This window comes from Limulus polyphemus, unplaced genomic scaffold (genome assembly GCF_000517525.1).
Source record: "Limulus polyphemus unplaced genomic scaffold, Limulus_polyphemus-2.1.2 Scaffold1310, whole genome shotgun sequence".
Classification (NCBI taxonomy): Eukaryota; Metazoa; Arthropoda; class Merostomata; order Xiphosura; family Limulidae; genus Limulus; species Limulus polyphemus.
This window is the reverse complement of record NW_013666920.1, coordinates 254,605-275,546: the sequence shown is the minus strand read 5'-3', so window position 1 is coordinate 275,546 and position 20,942 is coordinate 254,605. Positions and strand designations below refer to the sequence as shown.

The window sequence follows — 20,942 nt, the reverse complement described above, 5'->3', positions numbered from 1 at the left end:
ACGAAGCGAAAGGAAGATCTACTAGATATTAATTAAATTATAAATATATCAATTCATGTGAATATGACTGAAAAATTTACATTTTTTCTGAAAAGGTGGTGTCTATTTACTTGTGACCACGCTGTGTATACTTGTATTTAACAAGAGTTTATTGTTCGTGTATTCCATTTTAAATTTATTAGAGAAAAAGACTTTAACGCGATTCTAGTTGTTAAGATAGCACTATTGTTTGCATTATTTATAGATTAAAATCATATTCAATATCGTCATCTAAATTATCTTCAGTGTGATAAAGGCAAGATCATCTTGGTCTGAAATTATTATCCCCATAGATTTAATTAATTTTGTTAGCTCCGTCGTCGTGTGCTTTGAAACTGCAAGAAGCAGTTCTTCATACACCAAAGACATTAATTTAGGATGCACAAAAGGTAACTATATGCCTTATCTATCCAATCTTATTTACATGACTATAAAGTTTCTGGAGAATGTGTTTCAGCGTAATGTAAAACATGAAATTTTGTTCTAATTTTTATTCGAAGAAAGGTGAGAACTAATGATAAAAACGTTGTACATTTGCCATTATGTTAAACTTATATTAAAGTTTTTCTTCATTACCCATTCAAGCTGTCTCCAACCATTATTAATGATAGAAGCTGTTCTAACGATCTCAAAATTAAAATTACTTCAGATTGTCATTAATTTACAAATCCTTAAAATATGGTTCGTGTTTTACGAATCCTTTCAAACAATGTTTTATTTAAGTCTATAAGTAATAACGCTCATGTATCAGGACATTTTAGTTAAATATCCTTTAGTTGAAGATCCACACCATTGTTCATTGGAGCGTTAATCATTTCTCTCCTGTGCCTAATATTTAATGAAGTTGTTATATGCGTATTATAAACATATCCCATGAAGTGATATTGTCTAACAAATAATGAAAGAGATATAAAAGATAGTTATTACAGCTTAATATCAATGGAGTAGAAGAAGGTTTGTTTATGTCTTTGTAAAATCATATTTTCTGTTCTTTAAATACTGATCACGTTCAAAAATTTCTCTAATAAAATTGTCATTATATTTCCTCTTGAAATAACATCTTAAATATAACTAATAAATTACAACGACGACTATTATAACTCATTAATATGTTAAATTTATTTCACGTATTCAGTATTAGGTGAACTGTCATCATATAAAATTTTAAGATGAGCACAACTGTGAGACTATTGCAAACTGTGTCACTTCATGGGCACTAAATATGGCCTTTAATAAGCCTGAAAGCTCAGGTGCAGTATTTTGTGATTTTTGAATATTAAAATATAACTAGTTATCTTGAACGTATTTATACGAATCTGGACACTGAAAGCCGTCTCTAATTTTGTTTTTAAAACTACTTTAAAATAATATTATTTTTACAAATAGTTAAATAACATTGATATTTGTTAATACTTGGATTACTATGATCGAATTAATGTTCATCGTGAGACTATTTTTGCGTCTTTCTTGGTAAAACTATGCTTTCGTCTTTTTAGATAAACCTGTACTTTTAGTATTATTATAAATTTTTTATGTTATTTTATTTGTTTCTGAGTTTATCAATTGAAATATTTCGTGCCCACATTTTCATTAATACAAAATAATCGCAACAGTTTGGCGGTGGGTGCTTCTGGCCGTTTACCTTACCTTTGGTTGGCCATTCAAAAGTAAAGATGGCAGTAAATTACATTAGTAGCTTTGCCATCAACAAAACGAAACAACAGTCTTCTAGGAGAACGTGAGGTAAAACAGTTCCCTGCGTTAAAACGGCCCCCTTGATATCATCAGTCATGACTTGCTCCTATTTACAGTGAATGTGAAATACGACTTCAATTGTTGTCTTTTGGCAGCTATTGATCTAAGATCAGCATATTGAATTTTTATGGTAAATAAGGTATATATTTCGGGGAATTTCGCTTTGTTGATTTCAAGCGATGAGGAACTACAGACCGCCGAATAAGCTATAAAGAAATAGATTTCACTGATTTTTGTATAACGTACGATTGCTTTAAAATGAATGATTTTGGGACCGACTTACACCATGTTCGTTTGCGCCATTTAATTAACTAAATAATGCATAAGTTACCCATTGCGCACGTTCTTCCCAATTCCTATTGTTACGGGTTAGATGTGGTCATTTTACCCCATATAGAGATCCGTTTTATCAAACATTGCAGGTAAAAGGTCCTCTAACCACAAGAAGTGCATTTTTTTAAATATCTAAACAAGATTTATGTCCAATCTTTGTTTTAACAATAAATGGCATTTATGATAATAAAGTGTTAATTTTAAAACAATTTGCGCACATGAAACTACATTCAAAATTAAGATGGCCGTCTTATCCCACCTTCTTTCAACTGACTTTATTGTAGTGATAAGATTACATTACTTGTCATTTTAAAGTCAATGATAAAGGCAGAACTAGATAATGCCGTTATTAATAGCCCTGAGTTGACTTCAAGTATTTTACTAATGTCTTCTTTAAAATATTCATACTTTAATAAACCATACAGCATGTACTCTTAGTCTCACTGTCTTCCCTGGTGGAAAACCAATGCAAATTGTTTTAAGGATTTAAATTATTTACTTGTATATAAATTGAAATATAAAACAAGACTTCAGTAGGAAAATACTTTATATATAGTGGCCTTGTCCAACAGATTTTACTGCAAACAGGAGTTATGTAAGCAATGAGGAAACTTAATCAATTACAGTGCATCAATAATTACTTAATGCGACTGTTTTTATGCCACCTCTTGTTTTAATTATACTGATTAAAGTGCCGATTATGTCTAGACGATTACTATTTTACAAAACAGCTGCAGAGTAAAAGGTAACTCTTATAATATCCTTTGGCTGATAACTTTTAAACTTTGTTACCGATAATAGGAATGATGATAAAACAATATGGGTTTTCATTTAATTGCTATTTACTTACCATCTGAATGTTTCCGAGATGCCTTGCTAATCATTTCAACCCAATCTCTTTTTTCAAGCTATGTTTCTGAAAATATCCGAACTTTTAAGGAGAACCCGATCTATATTTCGTTGCTCGACTTTCGAAGCTGAATAAAAGAAAATGTATAAAAATATTTAAAGAACTTCAATTTCTGATATAATTTCTGGTGAAAACAAAGTCTTGTTTTATGATTTCTTTAAAGTAAGCATCATCTGCTTAAATCGGTGGGTCAAAACACTAAGCCATGATCAGTTAACCTTTAACTGAGACACGAAAAAGTAATTAAAGTTTTAATGTAAATAACGTAAACCAAGGTTTCTTCTCAGCCAGTAACTTACTCTTATAATACTCGGCCCTGTGGTAACAGCAATGAATATAAATGACTACATGCTACACAGAGTGAAAGGTAGTGTCAAGTGTGGTTCTTTATGAATAATGAATGTCTGGATTTCGAAAGAATCCCTGGCGCTTGATCTCGAAAATCGAACACATGAGTAGCGTACGCAAGGAGAGAAAATCGGAATTTCATACATATGACTTTTGCTCCAACATTATGACACTTAAAATCTTTACAAAAAAATGCAAAATTTATTGATTACTTTATTCTCTTTTAAACAAAACTTCCTGTGAATTCAAAGACTGAACAAAAGATTTTACTAGCGAAAGCGAACTTCTTTGTGAACCTATTTTCATGAAAGAGGTGTAAAAAACACAGACAATTTACAAATTAGAGATTTCTAACTAAAGTACATTTTGATCTAACCTTTGATTAATCGTATAAAATGCATCAATACTTTATCTTTTATGACATTTTATCATGTCCTCACACGTCCTAATTCTAATCTTAACAGCTAAAAAAAAACAATTCTGTAGACGGTTTGTATGTTGATAAGCACAAAGTTACACAATGAGCTATCTGTGCTATGACCACCACAAATATCGAAACCTAAGCCACCGGAGGGCACAATTGACTGTCTGTGTTCTTTCTACCACGGGGTATCGAACCCCGACATTAACGTAGTAAGTGCGAGAGATTACCCCTGATTCACTGGAATACTTCTGAAGAAAACAGGCCCTAAATCGTATTAATTGATAATTATCGGTGCCTTTAGTTTATTATACTTACAAATTACCACACAAGATGATCAACCAGAATTTCTTATTTTTATGGATGGGAAATCTTTGACCATCATCTTATCTTGCTTGAGTTGTTTTCTACAGATTGTTTGTTTTGAATTTCGCGCAAAGCTACACGAGGGCTATCTGCGCTAGCCGTCCCTAATTTAGCAGTGCTTACACTAGAAGGAAGGAAGGCAGCTAGTCATCACCACCCACCGCCATCTCTTGGGCTACTCTTTTACCAACGAACAGTGGGATTGACCGTCACATTATAACGCCCCTACGGCTGAAAGGGCGAGCATGTTTGGTGGGACGGGGATTCGAACCCGCGACCCTCAGATTGCGAGTCGAGCGCCCTAACCAACTGGCCATGCCTAAAAGTAAACTGATTCCGACTATATGGGTAACATCTGTGACAACGCTAATTAAACTTACAAATTAGTTTACAAAATCGTGTACTTATATAAATATTGCTATATTATTGGGTATTATTATAATAATTCTTTAAATTATTTTTCACCCTCCTTTTTCAAATAATCAAATATAGACTAAATTTCGCAAAGAACAATTTATAGGTGTTACAATTTTTTTAACTGTAATTTGTATTTATAAATGACAGTAATACTTGATAGTAACGATTCCTTGAACATTAAATGTCTTCTTTTTGAAACTCCGTGAAGACTACATGATTACACATTAAAGAAATTATTAGTACAAAGAAGGTTGAGTACCTTCGCGTTAAAACAGTTTTAAATAAATAAATCAGCAAGCCACATGACAATCAAAGCCGTTATAAAGTTACTGTGGAACGGAATGTATCAGAACGACATTTTGATATTGTTGTTTTTTGTAGGCAGTGTGATGCCATCGAAAATTGATCACTTTTGGTAAGGGTATGTAACAGCACTTTCCGATGTAAGATATTCATACACACAGATCATAAAAATGTGTTCATATCGTATATTTTGAACTTATAAATTGAAATATTCCTTGTGCTTGATGGTATTCATCAAAGATAGAATAATATGGATCAGTTTGCGAAATCAGGACCAACCAGAAAGAAACCTGTAACGAGTCGTACACCAACCGTGGTAAGCAAAGTGTGATGTTTTGTAAATGGGGAGAACATACGAACACAAAAGTCAGAGGCAAAGGCTTTCCATGTGCCCCAGGCAACAATATGCAACATAATCAAGAAGAATATTTGAATGAAAAAAAAAAAAAGAATAGAGAGAAACAGAAGTCACGTGAACACAAGTTGTTTCCACAACATATCTGTTGTACCGTCACATACTGGTCAAGTCGCCTGTGGATTTCTGCACAATTGGATTGTTGAAACAATCCCTGGGAACCGTCGTCACACTAAATTTATTATGCAAAGCCATTATGGACTATTGGTGTGCGTTGGACAAGAAGACAGCTTTACTACGGAGTGTTTTGCAATGGAAGCTCCGCTGCTGGATTATTGTCACGATGTATAACCAGACGTGGCGACATGAACTGTAACAACTTGGTGAGGCTCCAAGGTATTCTTTTTTTAATATATATAACGTACTCAACCTCTGTACTTATATATGACCACATACATAAATTATCTCCGTTAATCGTTACTGTTTTCCCCCCGGTGGGACAGCGGTAAATTTACGGACTTACAACGCTAAAATCTGGAGATCAATTCCCCGCGGTGGACAAAGCAGATAGCCCAATGTGAGTTTGCTCTAAAATAACCAACCCATCAGTACAGTCCGATAGTTTGCCTAAATTCACTTTTTACAAATGAAATATTTCTCTCCTTTACATAATCACATTTTTTAAAATTAAAATTAAGAGGCTTCATTAATTTTACATAAATCAGTGTAAAATTGAGTACATTTAACTATTTAAATACACTTATTCTGGAAAGTTGAGATTATCCACTTCTTTATATTAATGTTTTCTATAAATTTGAGACTTTTTATTAGGCGGGACAGCGGTATGTCTGCGGGTTTCGATACCCATGGTGGGCAGAGCACAGATAGCCCTTTGTGTAACATTGTACTTAGCTACAAACAATCAAAATGTAATGAACCAAATAAAAGCCTTTATTAGTTTACATAAACTCGTGTAAATTACGTTTCATATAATATTAAATTCCTACATCTATTCACATTTTCTTGGTTAAATTTTACTGTTGATATATTAAAATATTTGTGTCTTCTGTGTCAGCTTGTATTATTTATTTAACTTATCTGTTTGTACACAAAGCATTATTTCACCATACTCTCAGATTAAATCGTTTTCACTAAAGAGATAGCTTTACGCGAAATTAAAATAACAAACGAACAATCTTCCCTCTAGTCTTTCACGACTAAATAGACCTCAAAGATTGTTCGTTTGTGTTTTTTTAATTTCGCGTAAAGCTATTTGAGGTCTATTTAGTCGTGAAAGACTAGAGGGAAGATTGTTCGTTTGTTATTTTAATTTCGCGTAAAGCTATTTGAGGTCTATTTAGTCGTGAAAGACTAGAGGGAAGACTGTTCGTTTATTTTTTTTAATTTCGCGTAAAGCTACTCGAAGTCTATTTAGCAGTGAAAGACTAGAGGGAAGATTGTTCGTTTCTTTTTTGAATTTTCGCATAAAGCTACTCGAAGTCTATTTAGCAGTGAAAGACTAGAGGGAAGATTGTTCGTTTGTTTTTGAATTTTTCTTAAAGCTACGCGAAGTCTATTTAGCAGTGAAAGATTAGAGGGAAGGCAGCTAGTCATCACCACCCACCGCCAACCCTTGAGTTACTCTTTACCAATAAATAGTAGGCTTGACATTCATATTCTAATCACCCACGGCTGAATGGGTGAACACATTCAGGGATAGGTTTCGGTCCCCTGCCTCGCAGATTGCGATTTGAGCACCCTAACCACCACAGCCATATCAGGCCCTAGAGAAGAAGCTTCTGATTCTTAAGTTGTTTTAAATATTTCGTCTTTTATTTTATTTTTATTGCTGAAACTATGTCTTTCTCTATAGATTCTTGTTAATTAAAGCTACACTATCGAACGAACTATCGGTTCATCGTTCTTAGTGTTTACTGAAAGACTTAGCTCACAGCCATTCCACACAGTATACATTCGAACACTTTTTTACACGCGTTTAGTGGTTTCAAAATGGATACAAGCTTATCCAAGCGCATTAATTTAATTGCATTCTGTGTTTCTTCTTTTTTTCCACTGTGTTTCTAATCAAAATCGGCGAGCCACAATTTTTATCTATTGGCGCCAGTTGTCCATTTTTTATTTATGTATGCGTTTGAGTTGTCCAAAAACATCCGTACGGCGTTAGATGTTTTTAGGGACGTGTGCAAAGCAAAACGCAACAAAAAAAAAAAAAGAAGAGAAAAGAAAACACCAAAGAACGAAAAACGAATAGGAATATATCTAAAAAAACCGCATAAGTAAATATTTTAGGGAACTTTGGAAGGTACGTTTGGGGTCTTTATGATTTTATTCTAAAATATAAAAACTCTAAAAAATATATAGATAATGATGAAATTTAGTGGAATTATATATATTATACCATTTGTTTGGCGATATCAACGCTAATAATCTTACTATTCCTTTTCAGTTGTGGAGTCATGTTCGTTACACTATTCCTTGAATTACAGGAGGAAATACACCATAACTTTAAAATTATGGTATAAAACGCATTGTGATATTGCAGTTTGAAGTGCGCAACAAAACATGCAATAGTATTAACCATAAAATCACAGTACAGAATTTATCATCAAAGAACCCTATATTCAATACGTAAAAACTTAGGGCATAATGAATTTAATGACCCTTAATATGAATGTGGTTAACATAGAAGAACGACGTTTGCCTGAACTATTATCGCTCTAAGCTGTGAACAAGGTAGGGTAACAAATGTAAAATGTAAGTTTGTATTATCAAATGAAACTCTTAAATATTCAAGCTCGTACACAATTTAACATGTTAGGTCAAATTCGTTCAGTTGTTTTAAAAATATCCCTTTTCTTAAGAGTTGTTGGCTAATTCAACGCTGTTAAAAAACAGTTTGTTAGCAAACGTGGTTCATTACATTTTGAGTGTTTGTAGTTAAGCACAAGGCTAAATAAAGGGTTATTTGTGCTCTGCCCACCACGGGTATCGAAACCCGGTTTCTAGAGTTAAAAGTCAGCAGTCATACCGCTGTGCCACTGAAGTTTGGAAATTTGTTAATTTCTAGATAATGGTAATTGAAAAATCCCTAAATTAACTATAACGTTAATTTATAATAACGGGAGTGGTTTCAAATGAATAAAGTGAATTTTCTGGGGTGGCCCATTCAATGTCCTGACTTGAATTCAATGGAAAATTTATGGCGAGACTTGAAGAATTCAGTCTATCAACGATCCCCAACGAATTTGTCAAAACTGGAGCAATTTGGCCAGGAAGAATGGGCGAAATTTGCACCCTCACATTGTGCAAAGCTGGTAGAGACCTATCCAAAAAGACTCATAGTAGTAATTGCTGCCAAAGATGCTTCCACCAAATACTGACTTAGGGGGTTGAATACTTATGCAATCAGCAAATTTCAATTTAAATATTTTCTTTGCAGGTTTTCCTGACATTGAAACTCCTACACACAAAGTACAGTGTTAAGTTTGATCAATAGAGATTTGAATAAAAACAAGTTCATTAAAAGCATTGTTTGCATTATTTGTATTTCATCAAAATGTGACATTATTGATCGGGGTGAATACTTAACTGTTACTCTTATAGCGTACCCACGATCCCAGTGTGCGGATCGCATTTTTATGGTAACAAGCCGCAAGCCATGAACAGTCAGAGTTACAGTCTGAGGAAACTAACCACTAGGCCATGCCTGGCCCCAAAGATATATTGCTTTAAAATTGTTCGAAGCCTATATAATACATTATGATAATGTGAATTGTGGCTTTGATCTTGTTCTTCGGGTCATTTGTCCTGCTGAAATGTAAATTTTCGACCCAGGTTTAGATTCTTGGCTAACTCAAGCAGGTTTTCCTCTAGGATTTACCTGTACTTTGAACAATCCATCTTCCTCTTAACCATGACAAGCGTCCCAGTCCCTGCTGATGAGAAACACCCCATAACATGATGCTGCCACCACCATGCTTGAGAGTTGGGATGGTGTTGACTGGGTGATGTGCTAGACGTAACGCTTTGAATTTAGACCAAGAGGCCCAATTTTTGTCTCGTCTAACCACAAAAACCTTCTGCCACGTGTCTCCATTATAATTTGCATGCTTTGTCGTAAACTCCATACGAGATTTGAGATGATTCTTTTTTCAGTAGTAGATTCTTTCTTGTATAAACACTGACTCCTATCTCAGACATGAAACTTTTCAAATCTTTCAAAGTCACTGTTGGCTTCACAGTGGCATCTCTAACCAGTTTCCTGCTTGCCCGGCTGCTTAGTTTCAAGGGGCTTCTTGATCTGGGTAGTGACTGGGTGATGTGAACATTCCACTTCTCAAAGAGATTATAAGCAGCTTTGAAATTTTCTTGTAACCTTCAGCTGATCTGTGTTTCTCTACCACTTTAACCCTAACTTGGTTGGAAAGCTCCTGGGTATTCGTGGTTGGTTTGTCGTATCAATATGCGAGTTGTGACTTGAAGAGATGTATTTACTCTGAAGTCAAGTTAAACCACTTTGATTACACACAGACAGAGACCATTACACTAATTTTTTGACCTTTCAAACAAGTATTTTACACCTGAACTGATTTAGGGTTGCTGTAACAAAGGGGTTGAATACTCATGCAATTGAGAATACTCTAATTTTCTTTGAAAAATCTAACTTACTTACATAATATCAGCGTTTTATTTTAGCTTTCTTAGTTTGGATTATATTGTGTAAACCCTACATATAAAGTCCAATTTGAAAGTTCCATCATGGCAAGCTCAGACGGAAACAATTTGTGAAAACTTTGCAGGGGAGGGGTGGAATACTTTGCTAGACACTGTACATATTTTAAAATTATATGGTACTATACTACAAAATTTCATAATCTATTCAAGCATTAAAACTAACTGAGTTCCTTCAGTATTTACATGACTCCTGTTTGTAATAAAATTTGTTGAACGAGGCCAATATAAGTTGAAGACCTAAGGCCCTCTGTCGGTGAATCCTACTCCTTTTCCTAAAGTATTTTTCTATAATTCATAGTTATGGAGCAGACATGGGTTTTCATAAACCTGTTTTAACCCTAAACACTGGAAGAGAACAAAGTTTATATTAAGCCTCTTAGCGTTTTTCGCCCTTTATTGAAAGCTTATAAAATAAATATCAGGTTAACTCAAGCTGGAGGCTACGAACAGGGTGAATTGTAATTATGTACGTAAGCATGGTTTTCATTCTATTTCGATTCAATATCTAACAGCAATGGCAAAGATGTATAATTACAGTCATTTTGAGCCTGGCGTAGCTCAGTGGTCAGAGTGCCCAGACTGTGAATTCATGGTTTACGGCACTGTCGCACTTTTGAGACGTGAGAAAATGATAGTCAAATCTCACTATTTGGTCAGACAACGTAACCCAACAGCGGGCTGTGAGTGCTAATGACTAGCTAGCTACCTTCTCTCTGGTCTCTCAGTCAAAATTAGGAACGTCCATACGCAGTTATGTGTTTCTGTAGCTTTGCGTGAAAATTCTGAAACTGACAAAAAAATATTTTCATTAAATAAAAACTATTTTTCAGATTTACGGAAACTTAATATGTATATTTCTATGTAAAATAATTCCCTCAATTGCAACATTTCAAGGCAAATTTTATAATTTACGTTAATTATTGTTAGTTTCTCACTAAAGAGACATTTTTCATTAGATGGTTATCTATACTCAAAGTCGTGCAGTGTCATGTTTCCCGCACGCCCAAATTCAGCTTGTACCATAAATTGATGATTAATCCAGCCAAACAAAATGGCGTCACCTATATTTTGTATAAAACGTTTATTTGTTTTAGTGCAAATATTTATAATGGGCTATGTGCACTCTGTCTAACGTGAGGAATCATACCCCCGATTTTAGGGTTGTAATTCCGTAAGTTCACCATTGACCCCCTGGGGGAGTTGTATAATAAAGGCTGGGCTAAAGGTTGTACAGTTTATTTTATGGTCATATTGCATCTCATGGGTATAGTAAGTAAGTCAAATAGATTTCTTATGCAAAGATATATTTTCACAAGTGCAATGGCGATGATGACGCACTGCTGTGGTCTAACTGACTCTTCACACTCTCCCATTGCATTTCATAGACATACTTATTTAAATAACACTTTGGTGAATGTATCTCTCTGTCTTCCTCAAAATATTGACCCAATATTTATTTATCTTTTTTGTCTAAACGCCATTGTATAGATGTTACAATCCTGGTTGGTTGTTGATGCTAAACATGCTATACCATGAACCCTTTGTGCTCTTTCCACCACGGATATCGAAACCAACATTTTAGCGTAGTAATCCTGCAGACTTACTGCTGAGCCACTTGAGGGCTACAATCCAAATAACGATAAATGAAACGGATCATCAGTAAGTATAAGATATGTCAAATATTTAATAAAAAGGTTTTGTGGCCCGGCATGGCCTGGTGGTTAGGGCACTCGACTCGCACTGTGCGGGTCGCGGGTTCGAATCCCCGTTACACCAAACAGCCGTGGGGGCGTTATAATGTTACGGTCAATCCCACTATTCGTTGGTAAAAGAGTAGCCCAAGAGTTGGCGGTGGGTGGTGATTACTAGCTGCCTTCCCTCTAGTCTTACACTGATAAATTACAGACGGCTAACGCAGATAGCCCTCGTGTAGCTTTGCGCGAAATTCAAAAATACAACAAAAGTTTTGTTTTTTCAACGAGAACGTGTTATTACTTGTTCATTACAGGATTTCATTAATTGTCTTTTTTTTAGTTTTCATTGACAGATTATATAGTTTTTACTAAAACTTCTGAATCCTGTTATTTACTGTGTACTTATTTTTAAAACTGCAATTTCAAAAACATTTTAATATTAATTATGAAGAGTTGAAAGCTTTTAAGAGTCATCTTTAAATCTGTGCGAAGACTGAATTACTATTCAATTTTTACTTTAGGAAATCATTTCCTTTCTGAGGATGCTGTATGACGTACAAACAAGCCTAAAATGATTTTTTTCAAAAAACTCTAAATTCAATATTGCCAGCAACACGATACAATAGAATTGTTCGTTCAAGAATGTGACGATAGATAACACGAAAGTAGCTACGATCCAGTAAATACAACCAACATAGGGACATAAATTGTACGGAGTCATACAACAACAAAAACTATATTAACAAAAGTACTTGATCAACACACCCCCTTATCATCGTAAAGAACTTATTTCCACAGAACTTACATGTGAGTCCTCAGCTACATACAGTTTATAAGGATCAGAGGTTGCTACAGACACTCATTTATACTCAAAATGCCAAAGAAATCGGAGCTCGTGTCCTTCAAAGAGGAATGGTTTTTTTTTTGGATGCATCATTAGTGTTATGAGTGCTCAAGACAAGTTAATCTACCAACGTAAATTCACGTTTACCACAGGTAATGTGTTGAAATAATGGAAGACCGCTGGACGTGCTAATTTTGACATTGAATTATTCGCTCAGGACTGTAACGAGAGTTCTATAGTACGAGACAATACATCCATTCAACGTAGCGAGTTCGAATCAACTGAAACAAAAGTCCGGGCTGCTATATAGGCTATTTATCATAGTTTCGTGAATGCAAAGTATCAGATCTCATGGTTCAAAGATTATTAAATTAAGGTACACGACAAAGATAAAACCATCATGCGGAGTGATGATGGTTATCTTGTTCAAATAGACTGATTAGATAATGAAATAACTTTTGGGCTTGTGTTAAAGCTTAATGTATGGTCCATTGACAATAGTAAAGGAGTCATTTCTGATATTTAATGCTTTACTTTTATTTAAAATATTCAATGAATAAGTATCTTACCTATTTCAGCGTAGTAATATCCATTACTACACGCCATTTTCAGCAATGATTTAAGACAAAAGCTTTCAGAATCTCTAATGGTCAATCAAGAGCCAGATATGTACACAATTTAACTGCTCTATGATGTTTCAGAATGCCGTCTGCGGAATAGGAGAAACAGGTTCTAAAAATCTCAGTACACATGAAATTGATTTGCAAGCAAAATGGCGGTTTATTTCCAGAGATATATGCCTACATGCAATAGCAATTACTACAAACATATCGAACATTTAGTATCCTCTGGTTTGTGCTAAAAATGGGGTCATCCCTTATTAAGATAGGAATCCAGTGGTGAAATACGACACACACATACCCTTCTGAGGTCATATTGTCCCTCAAAATTTGGTAGGGTGTTGTCACTACATATTTGTATTGTTGTTGTTGTTTATTGCATAACTACACAAATGGATATATGCACTCTATCCACCACGGGGAATCGAGCTCTGAATTTTAGCGTTGTAAATCTGCAAACTCATCGCTGATGCACTGGGAAACTTAGGAATATATACGTACAGATATAAATCAATAGGAAAATTTCCATAGTCCCGAAATATATACGTACAGATTAATAAACTCCAAACAGCAGTCCAAAAGTTTGATTTCCAAGAACATTATTTTCTTCGTTATGGGCCGGCATGGCCAGGTGGTTATGGCGCTCAACTCGAAATCTGTGGGTCGCGGGTTCGAAACCCCGTCACACCAAGCATGCTCGCCCTTTCAGGAGTGGTGGCGTTATAATGTGGCGGTCAATCCTATTATTCGTTGGTAAAAGAGTATCCCAAGAGTTGGCGGTGGGTGTCTGTGACTAGCTGCCTTACCTCTAGTCTTACACTGCTAAATTAGAGACGGCTAGCGCAGATAGCCCTAGTGTAGCTTTGCGCGAAATCCGTAACAAATAAACAAACTCTTCATTATGATCCTGATAAATAAGAAACGACTCTTCAAAGGTGCTTGATCTTTTAGATCGTTTTTTGAACCCTTATAATCACTAATTAATAAATCCATGGTGTTATCTTTCTTAAAATATGCACCTACAGATACAATTCTAAAAAACATTTTAATACATACGTTGTTCAAGAGGGAAATGTTCGTACCGTAAAAGGCCTACAAGACATTGCAAATACTGTATTCTTAAATAATAATTCGACTGTTATACTTGTATTTTGCCATTTAATTTGAATGTCCGGTAGTATGTCCAATATAATATAGTAATATTGATTACTCACACGAAAGCGCATAATGTTTGAACTTGCACTGCCGTTAGTAATCATATGATCCTTTATACCGTTTCCAAAATATATATTATATATCACTATGGTGTTAAAAACATTTGACAGTTAGCAGTTCAATAAAATTAAAGGTGTTTGGTCTTTATAGTTGATAGGACTAGATGACTGGTCAGAGACCATTGAAACAATATATACAGCTAAGCCCCAGCCGTAAGTCTGAATGCTTATATCGCTAAAAAGGGGGTTTCGGTACCCGTGTTGGGCACAGCATAAATAGCCCATTGTGTAGCTTTGTGCTTAACAGCAAACAAACAAATTAACAGTTAAAGTTGGTCAAATGAAATTTGGTCTATGAAACGCATTGGGTAGACCTAAAGAATCTTTAAAAATTGCAGTAAGCTTGAGTTCTTAGGCCTAGTAAATAGATGCATAGATACCTCTTTAGATGTATTTGGAACATTTTATATATTCTTATAATAATGAAACTCAACTGTTAATGCTGTTTTAACCGCTTTAAGCTTCTATTTTAGATAAGTCCTGGAAGTATTTTGCTTAATCATGCATAAAAGCTTTTCATAATTTTACCATTTCTTTGTCATTTCCAGTTTTATTCTAAAGCTTTCTGTAGTGTATTGAACCTTTCCTGAAGCTAAATACATATTTTTAACAACAACTAAACCAAAGAAAAGGAATAGACTAATTTCCATTTGTTTGCTGATGCTCTAATTTTGTTATCATTGATACTTTTTAATATTATAATATGGTTTTGTAGTTCCTTGTGTTTTAGACAAGGAATTTTTTCTAATTTATTACAGTTTTTTTTTTCGATTGCATTAGGAACGCAAAACAGAACTGATAGAGATTGCTAACAAAATTCGATAAGCATCATATTGAAACAAATATTCTAAGGGAAACTTACAGAACTTTTGCTTTCAACTGGTACGGATCTTTTATTCAATACTAGGACTTACCATTCCATCTTTCGTACTCGAAGTGGTCGAAAGATAATGTTTTTCGATCCAATGGGCATGTGGTTTCTATTGCAAAAACTGAAATGTGTTTCAGAGGAAACGAAGCTATACAAAACGTCCTTTTGAAATATGGTAATTGGTCGTAAAACTTTGGAAATAGAACACCAACTAGCGTGGAAGTCTACTCAGGATAATCCTCCAAATAATGGACTTATTTTTTCTGCTGTAATCTCTATATGTAAGTTAGAAACTCCAGAAAGTGTTATATTTCCAACACACACTTACTAAATGTAACTCAGTTCTGTAGTGGCACCCTTTCGTATACATAAATAAGACAGAAGCACTTAAATAGTATACTATATTCTCAATTGGTGTTCCGAACACTGCAGTTACAGATCTATATAGGAAAGTGAATAGATAGACAAGATTGATAAGTATACAGAGAGCAGATGAATAATATATATATATATATATATATGTATATAGACAGATAGGTAGAGATAAATAAATAAATAACAAAGATGTGAACAGGAAGATAACAGAATATAACAGAAAGAGAGAAATATAAATGAATATATAAAGTAATATTAAATACTGACAAAATAAAACAGAATGTTGCATGTATATTCAGATAAACATATAAAAACAAACAAATAATGATACGCAGGAATAAACATATCAAGTTAAATAAAATTTCATTCAAGCGACAGCAGCCTAATCGTACGTATTTCATCCTGAAAGTGTAATGTTGCAAAACGTATTTCATCCTGAAAGTGTAATGTTGCAAAACGTATTTCATCCTGAAAGTGTAATGTTGTAAAACGCATTTCATCCTGAAAGTGTAATGTTGCAAAACGTATTTCATCCTGAAAGTGTAATGTTGCAAAACGCATTTCATCCTGAAAGTGTAATGTTTGCAAAACGTATTTCATCCTGAAAGTGTAATGTTTGCAAAACGTATTTCATCCTGAAAATGTAATGTTGCAAAACGCATTTCCAAGTTCTAAGACAGTTTCGAGTCATTCCTAACCAATGGCTTCGTGTTTTAATTAAATATGTTAGAACATATCCCATAGATATGTAAGTTAACGTGCCTGATTACATCCTGATAACATTAAGAAATATTTAAGTAATCTTCCCTTAATGTCTTCTCTATACCTACCCCTAATTAAACCCCAAATGTATGTGTCGAGTTTTACGTTTGGAGAATATAAAGAAAGTATTTTTCCTGTTTGTTTATAGAAAATGACCAACAATAGAACGACGGTTCTAGTAATACTGATGATATTTATGAAGTAGTTCTCCCCCTACCGGCTCACAGTGTTAAAAAGAGCTTCAAAGCCCTATATAAATTTGTTTTACTTTTTATATTTATTTGTATGTTTGTTGTCAAGCAGAAATCTGCACAATGTGCTATGTATACTCTGCCCACTACTGGCATTGAAATCCTATTCTTGGCGTTATTAACCCTCTGAGCCGTTGGTAGGGAATCAACTTCATATTTTATGTTGCTTTCATTAATAACACCAAATTATTTAAACCTTTGAATGATCCAACCTATTCTAAAATATATTATTAGAAATAAATTTTTGAAACGTAGAAGTAAAACAAACAAAGAGCCACGAAAATATTGGTATTTGTTTTGAATTTCGCGCAAAGCTACACGAGGGCTATCTGCGCTAGCCGTCCCTAATTTAGCAGTGTAAGACTAGAGGGAAGGCAGCTAGTCATCACCACCCACCGCCAACTCTTGGGCTACTCCTTTATCAACGAATAGTGGGATTGACCGTAACATTTTAACGCCCTCACGGCTGAAGGGGCGAGCATGTTTGGTAGGACGGGAATTCGAACCCGCGACCCTCAGATTGCGAATCGAGCGCCCTAACCACCTGGTCATGCCGGCCCATATTGGTATTTAAGCCTTTTGATACTTTCACCTAAGTCTATGTTATAGCTGCTATTACTAGTCTCTGCTGTTCAAAGTAAGTATATATATCTTTGGAACAATTACCGAGCATCTGAGATATCACTTAATACATTATAAAAAGAAACAATCACTATTTTAATTTGTATCCTTTGACGTTGGACATGCTCCGCACGTATTTAAAGTGACAGTTAATCAAATATTTGAAGTATAGGCTTGAGATGACAAGTACTGCTTACTATACGCCTTTCCTATAGTCAGTATTTTAAAATTAAGGACAGCCATACCTGAACCTTAATAGTATCTAACCTTCGATTTAGCCAACGAGCGCATAAGGAGCCGTTAAAGTTGCAAGTTCCAGTTTCACCTTCAACCATTGTTGACTCATATTTTGTTGAAGTATTAAAGTTGAACGATACATTTGATATCATCTCACACTGTGAACCATTCTGAACAGAATAAATCCGGTTCTTTACTGGGAAACACAATTATGGGGCCCGGCATAGCCAGGTGGTTAAGCCGCTCGATTCGCAATCTGAGGGTCGCGAGTTCGAATCCCTGTCACACCAAACATGCTCGCACTTTCAGCCGTGGAGGCGTTATAATGTGACGGTCAATCCCACTATTCGTTGGTAAAAAGAGTAGCCCAAGAGTTGGCGGTGGGTGGTGATGACTAGCTGCCTTCCCTCTAGTCTTACACTGCTAAATTAGGGACGGCTAGTGCAGATAACCCTCGTGTAGCTTTGCGCGAAATTCAAAAACAAACAAAACAAACAAACAAACACAATTATGGTCGATCTAGTTATTATTGTAAATATATATATATTAAGAAAAATAGTATGGTTCAATGGAAATTTCAATTCTTGTAGGTTTCTATCCAATCGGTTTTCCCATGTATGATTACCATGAGTGAATTTCAAGGTTTCTGAAATGTTTTAGATAGCCTATCTTCTTCAGTGTTTATATTTTGACGTAGCGCTTTTTTTGCCAGCATGTTTATCAGTTTTGTAATGAGGATATTGTAACTTTATTGTGTATGCACATATGAAAGTACTTATATTACAAAATGGTTTAAACATAATGCATCCCCGGATCATATGTAGTTCATTGGCAGATGATCAAACTGACACTCAGCTTGAGTTTGGTGCACGTTAGCATTATATCTTTATGGCATAAGAACCTTCTCACTAGTAATTGAGATCACTAAGACACATTAATGTCTAAACAATTCCCTTGAATTCTGATAGCGCATGCCGAAGCAAAGAACGCGCGCATTACAAGTTTTGCTAATCCAGACACATATGATTTGCTTATCTGAATAATCACCTCTATAATCAACACTATCAATAGATTTAATTAATGTTTTACGTTTGTAAATGCTAATGTTTCTATGACCTCATTGCTCAGTTCCTTTAAGCAATATTTTCTCATTTAACAACACATTTACGTAAGTTTACCAGCCATTTTTACTGAGTTGCCATTGTTTCACACTGAACTAGTTCTTGCAAGCAATATTGTTGTTTTACTTAACAACACATTTACGTAAGTTAACCAGCCATTATTACTCAATTACCATTGTTTCACACTGAACTAGTTCTTGCAAGCAATATTTTTGTTTTACTTTACAACACATTTACGTAAGTTAACCAGCCATTATTACTCAATTACCATTGTTTCACACTGAACTAGTTCTTGCAAGCAATATTGTTGTTTTAGTTGACAACACATTTACGTAAGTCAACCAGCCATTATTACTCAGTTACCATTGTTTAACACTAAACTAGTTCTTGCAAGCAATATTTTTGTTTTACTCGGCAACACATTTACGTAAGTTAACCAGCCATTATTACTCAGTTACCATTGTTTCACACTGAACTAGTTCTTGCAAGCAATATTTTTGTTTTACTTTACAACACATTTACGTAAGTTAACCAGCCATTATTACTCAATTACCATTGTTTAACACTAAACTAGTTCTTGCAAGCAATATTTTTGTTTTACTTGGCAACACATTTACGCAATTTCGCCTTCATGTCTTTCAGCAAATATAAGGAATATCTAAAGGAGAAGATTTCAACCTACAAACTGCAAAATTAAATATCTGTTCGAACTTACTTTTCATACATAACACATCCCTCTAAGAAAGACTATAAACATTTGCATATCAGTCGTTCTCACAGGCATATTGGTGATATCCTTCTATCTGAATATCAAGATTTTTCTTAGTACACCCAGAAATTACTCTCAGAAAAAATTCTTTCGCTATAAACAAAGTGCATTATTCGGATTTAGATACAAAACTCTTTGATCAAACATTCAACTGTAAAGTTTTCAACTCACTTTTACTTTTGAAGTTGTAAGCTTTTCATTTCCAAACACAAATATTCCATATAAGTAAGTTAGTGTTTGCTATCTACAGCTTATCAGATATAGTAGAATTTGTTCAGCGTTACAAGATTTCGTGGACAGAGCACGTGCGCTCATTCTTATTTATCACAAACGAGGTTTTTTTCCAATCCTATTATGATCGGAAGTTGCAGAAAATTCAACAATAGTCTTTCTACAGATTATGGGTATATAAAAAGTTTACAGAATATCTAGAAAAGCGGAAAATTCAACAATAGACTTGCTACAGATTATGGGTATAAAAAGTTTACAGAATATCTAGAGAAGCGGAAAATTCAACAATAGTCTTGCTACAGATTATGGGTATAAAAAGTTTACAGAATATCTCGAGAAGCGGAAAATTCAACAATAGTCTTGCTACAGATTATGGGTATGAAAAGTTTACAGAATATCTCGAGAATTTTGAAGATTTTAACGTGTGCGCTATAAACTTTTGAGCTAATAATGTTTTACTAAATACGAAAACCACCATTATCTTTAACTTGCCCCCCCCCCAGTGGCACAGCGGTATGTCTGCAGACATACATCGCTAGAATCCGGGTTTCGATACCCGTGGTGGGTAGAGCACAGATAGTCCATTGTATAGCTTTGTGCTTAATTACAAACAAACAACTCTTTAACTCAACGTGGCTCAGTGGCTTAGCGCTTTGGACTCCAAGCTGCATAGTTATGAGTTTGAGAGAGGCTTGCATCGTGCTTTTTTGTCCTTACGGAAGACATTTCAGTCAACACAGCTGTCTTATAGGTACCAACCGTTAGCTGAAGGTTAGTTTATGATGGACCGCCATCCAGTCCAGGAAGAATGAATATCACTCTCATCAATTTTTTCCCAATTAAGTCAGAGTTCAGAACCGCCTCTTATATGCCAAGTCGGCATAGGAAGGACTTAACCTTGACTTTAATATAGTTGATGCGGACTATATAACAGTTTCTTAAATACTATTGCATTTCATAGTTGGTTGACTGGATTATTTTTTGCTAATTCCGTAATCGTAATATTTCCCATTGTCGTTACTTCATTTTCGTAGTGTGTATAATAAATTGTCTTTCTTTTTACATTTAACTTGGTTGTAAGATGTATTTTAATTAAAACTTTCTTGGCATTTAGTTGTTCATTGGATTTGTAATTTATTGTTATTATCTATCATTTTACAACTTCGTGAGTTTTCTTGTTTTGTTTTTTTTTCATTGCTGTGCTGTTGATACTTCCTTGCTCTTCGACTCTGTAGCTGGTCTGTGGCCATGTTGTACCGGTAAATGGCAT

The 20,942-nt window shown here is 34.6% G+C and overlaps 1 protein-coding gene and 1 long non-coding RNA gene across 2 annotated transcripts in view; one reads left to right on the top strand and one right to left on the bottom strand.

Annotated features, from left to right (window-relative positions):
• The window catches only part of LOC106463040 (Down syndrome cell adhesion molecule-like), a 105,522-nt gene that overhangs the window by 4,090 nt on the left and 80,490 nt on the right, over nucleotides 1–20,942 (top strand). The window lies entirely within an intron of this gene.
• LOC111086667 lies at nucleotides 3,033–12,815 on the bottom strand. Its single transcript, XR_002611402.1, has 2 exons — nucleotides 12,502–12,815; nucleotides 3,033–3,104 (listed from the first exon to the last, which is right to left on the bottom strand). It is a non-coding gene; the product is annotated as an uncharacterized LOC111086667 (long non-coding RNA).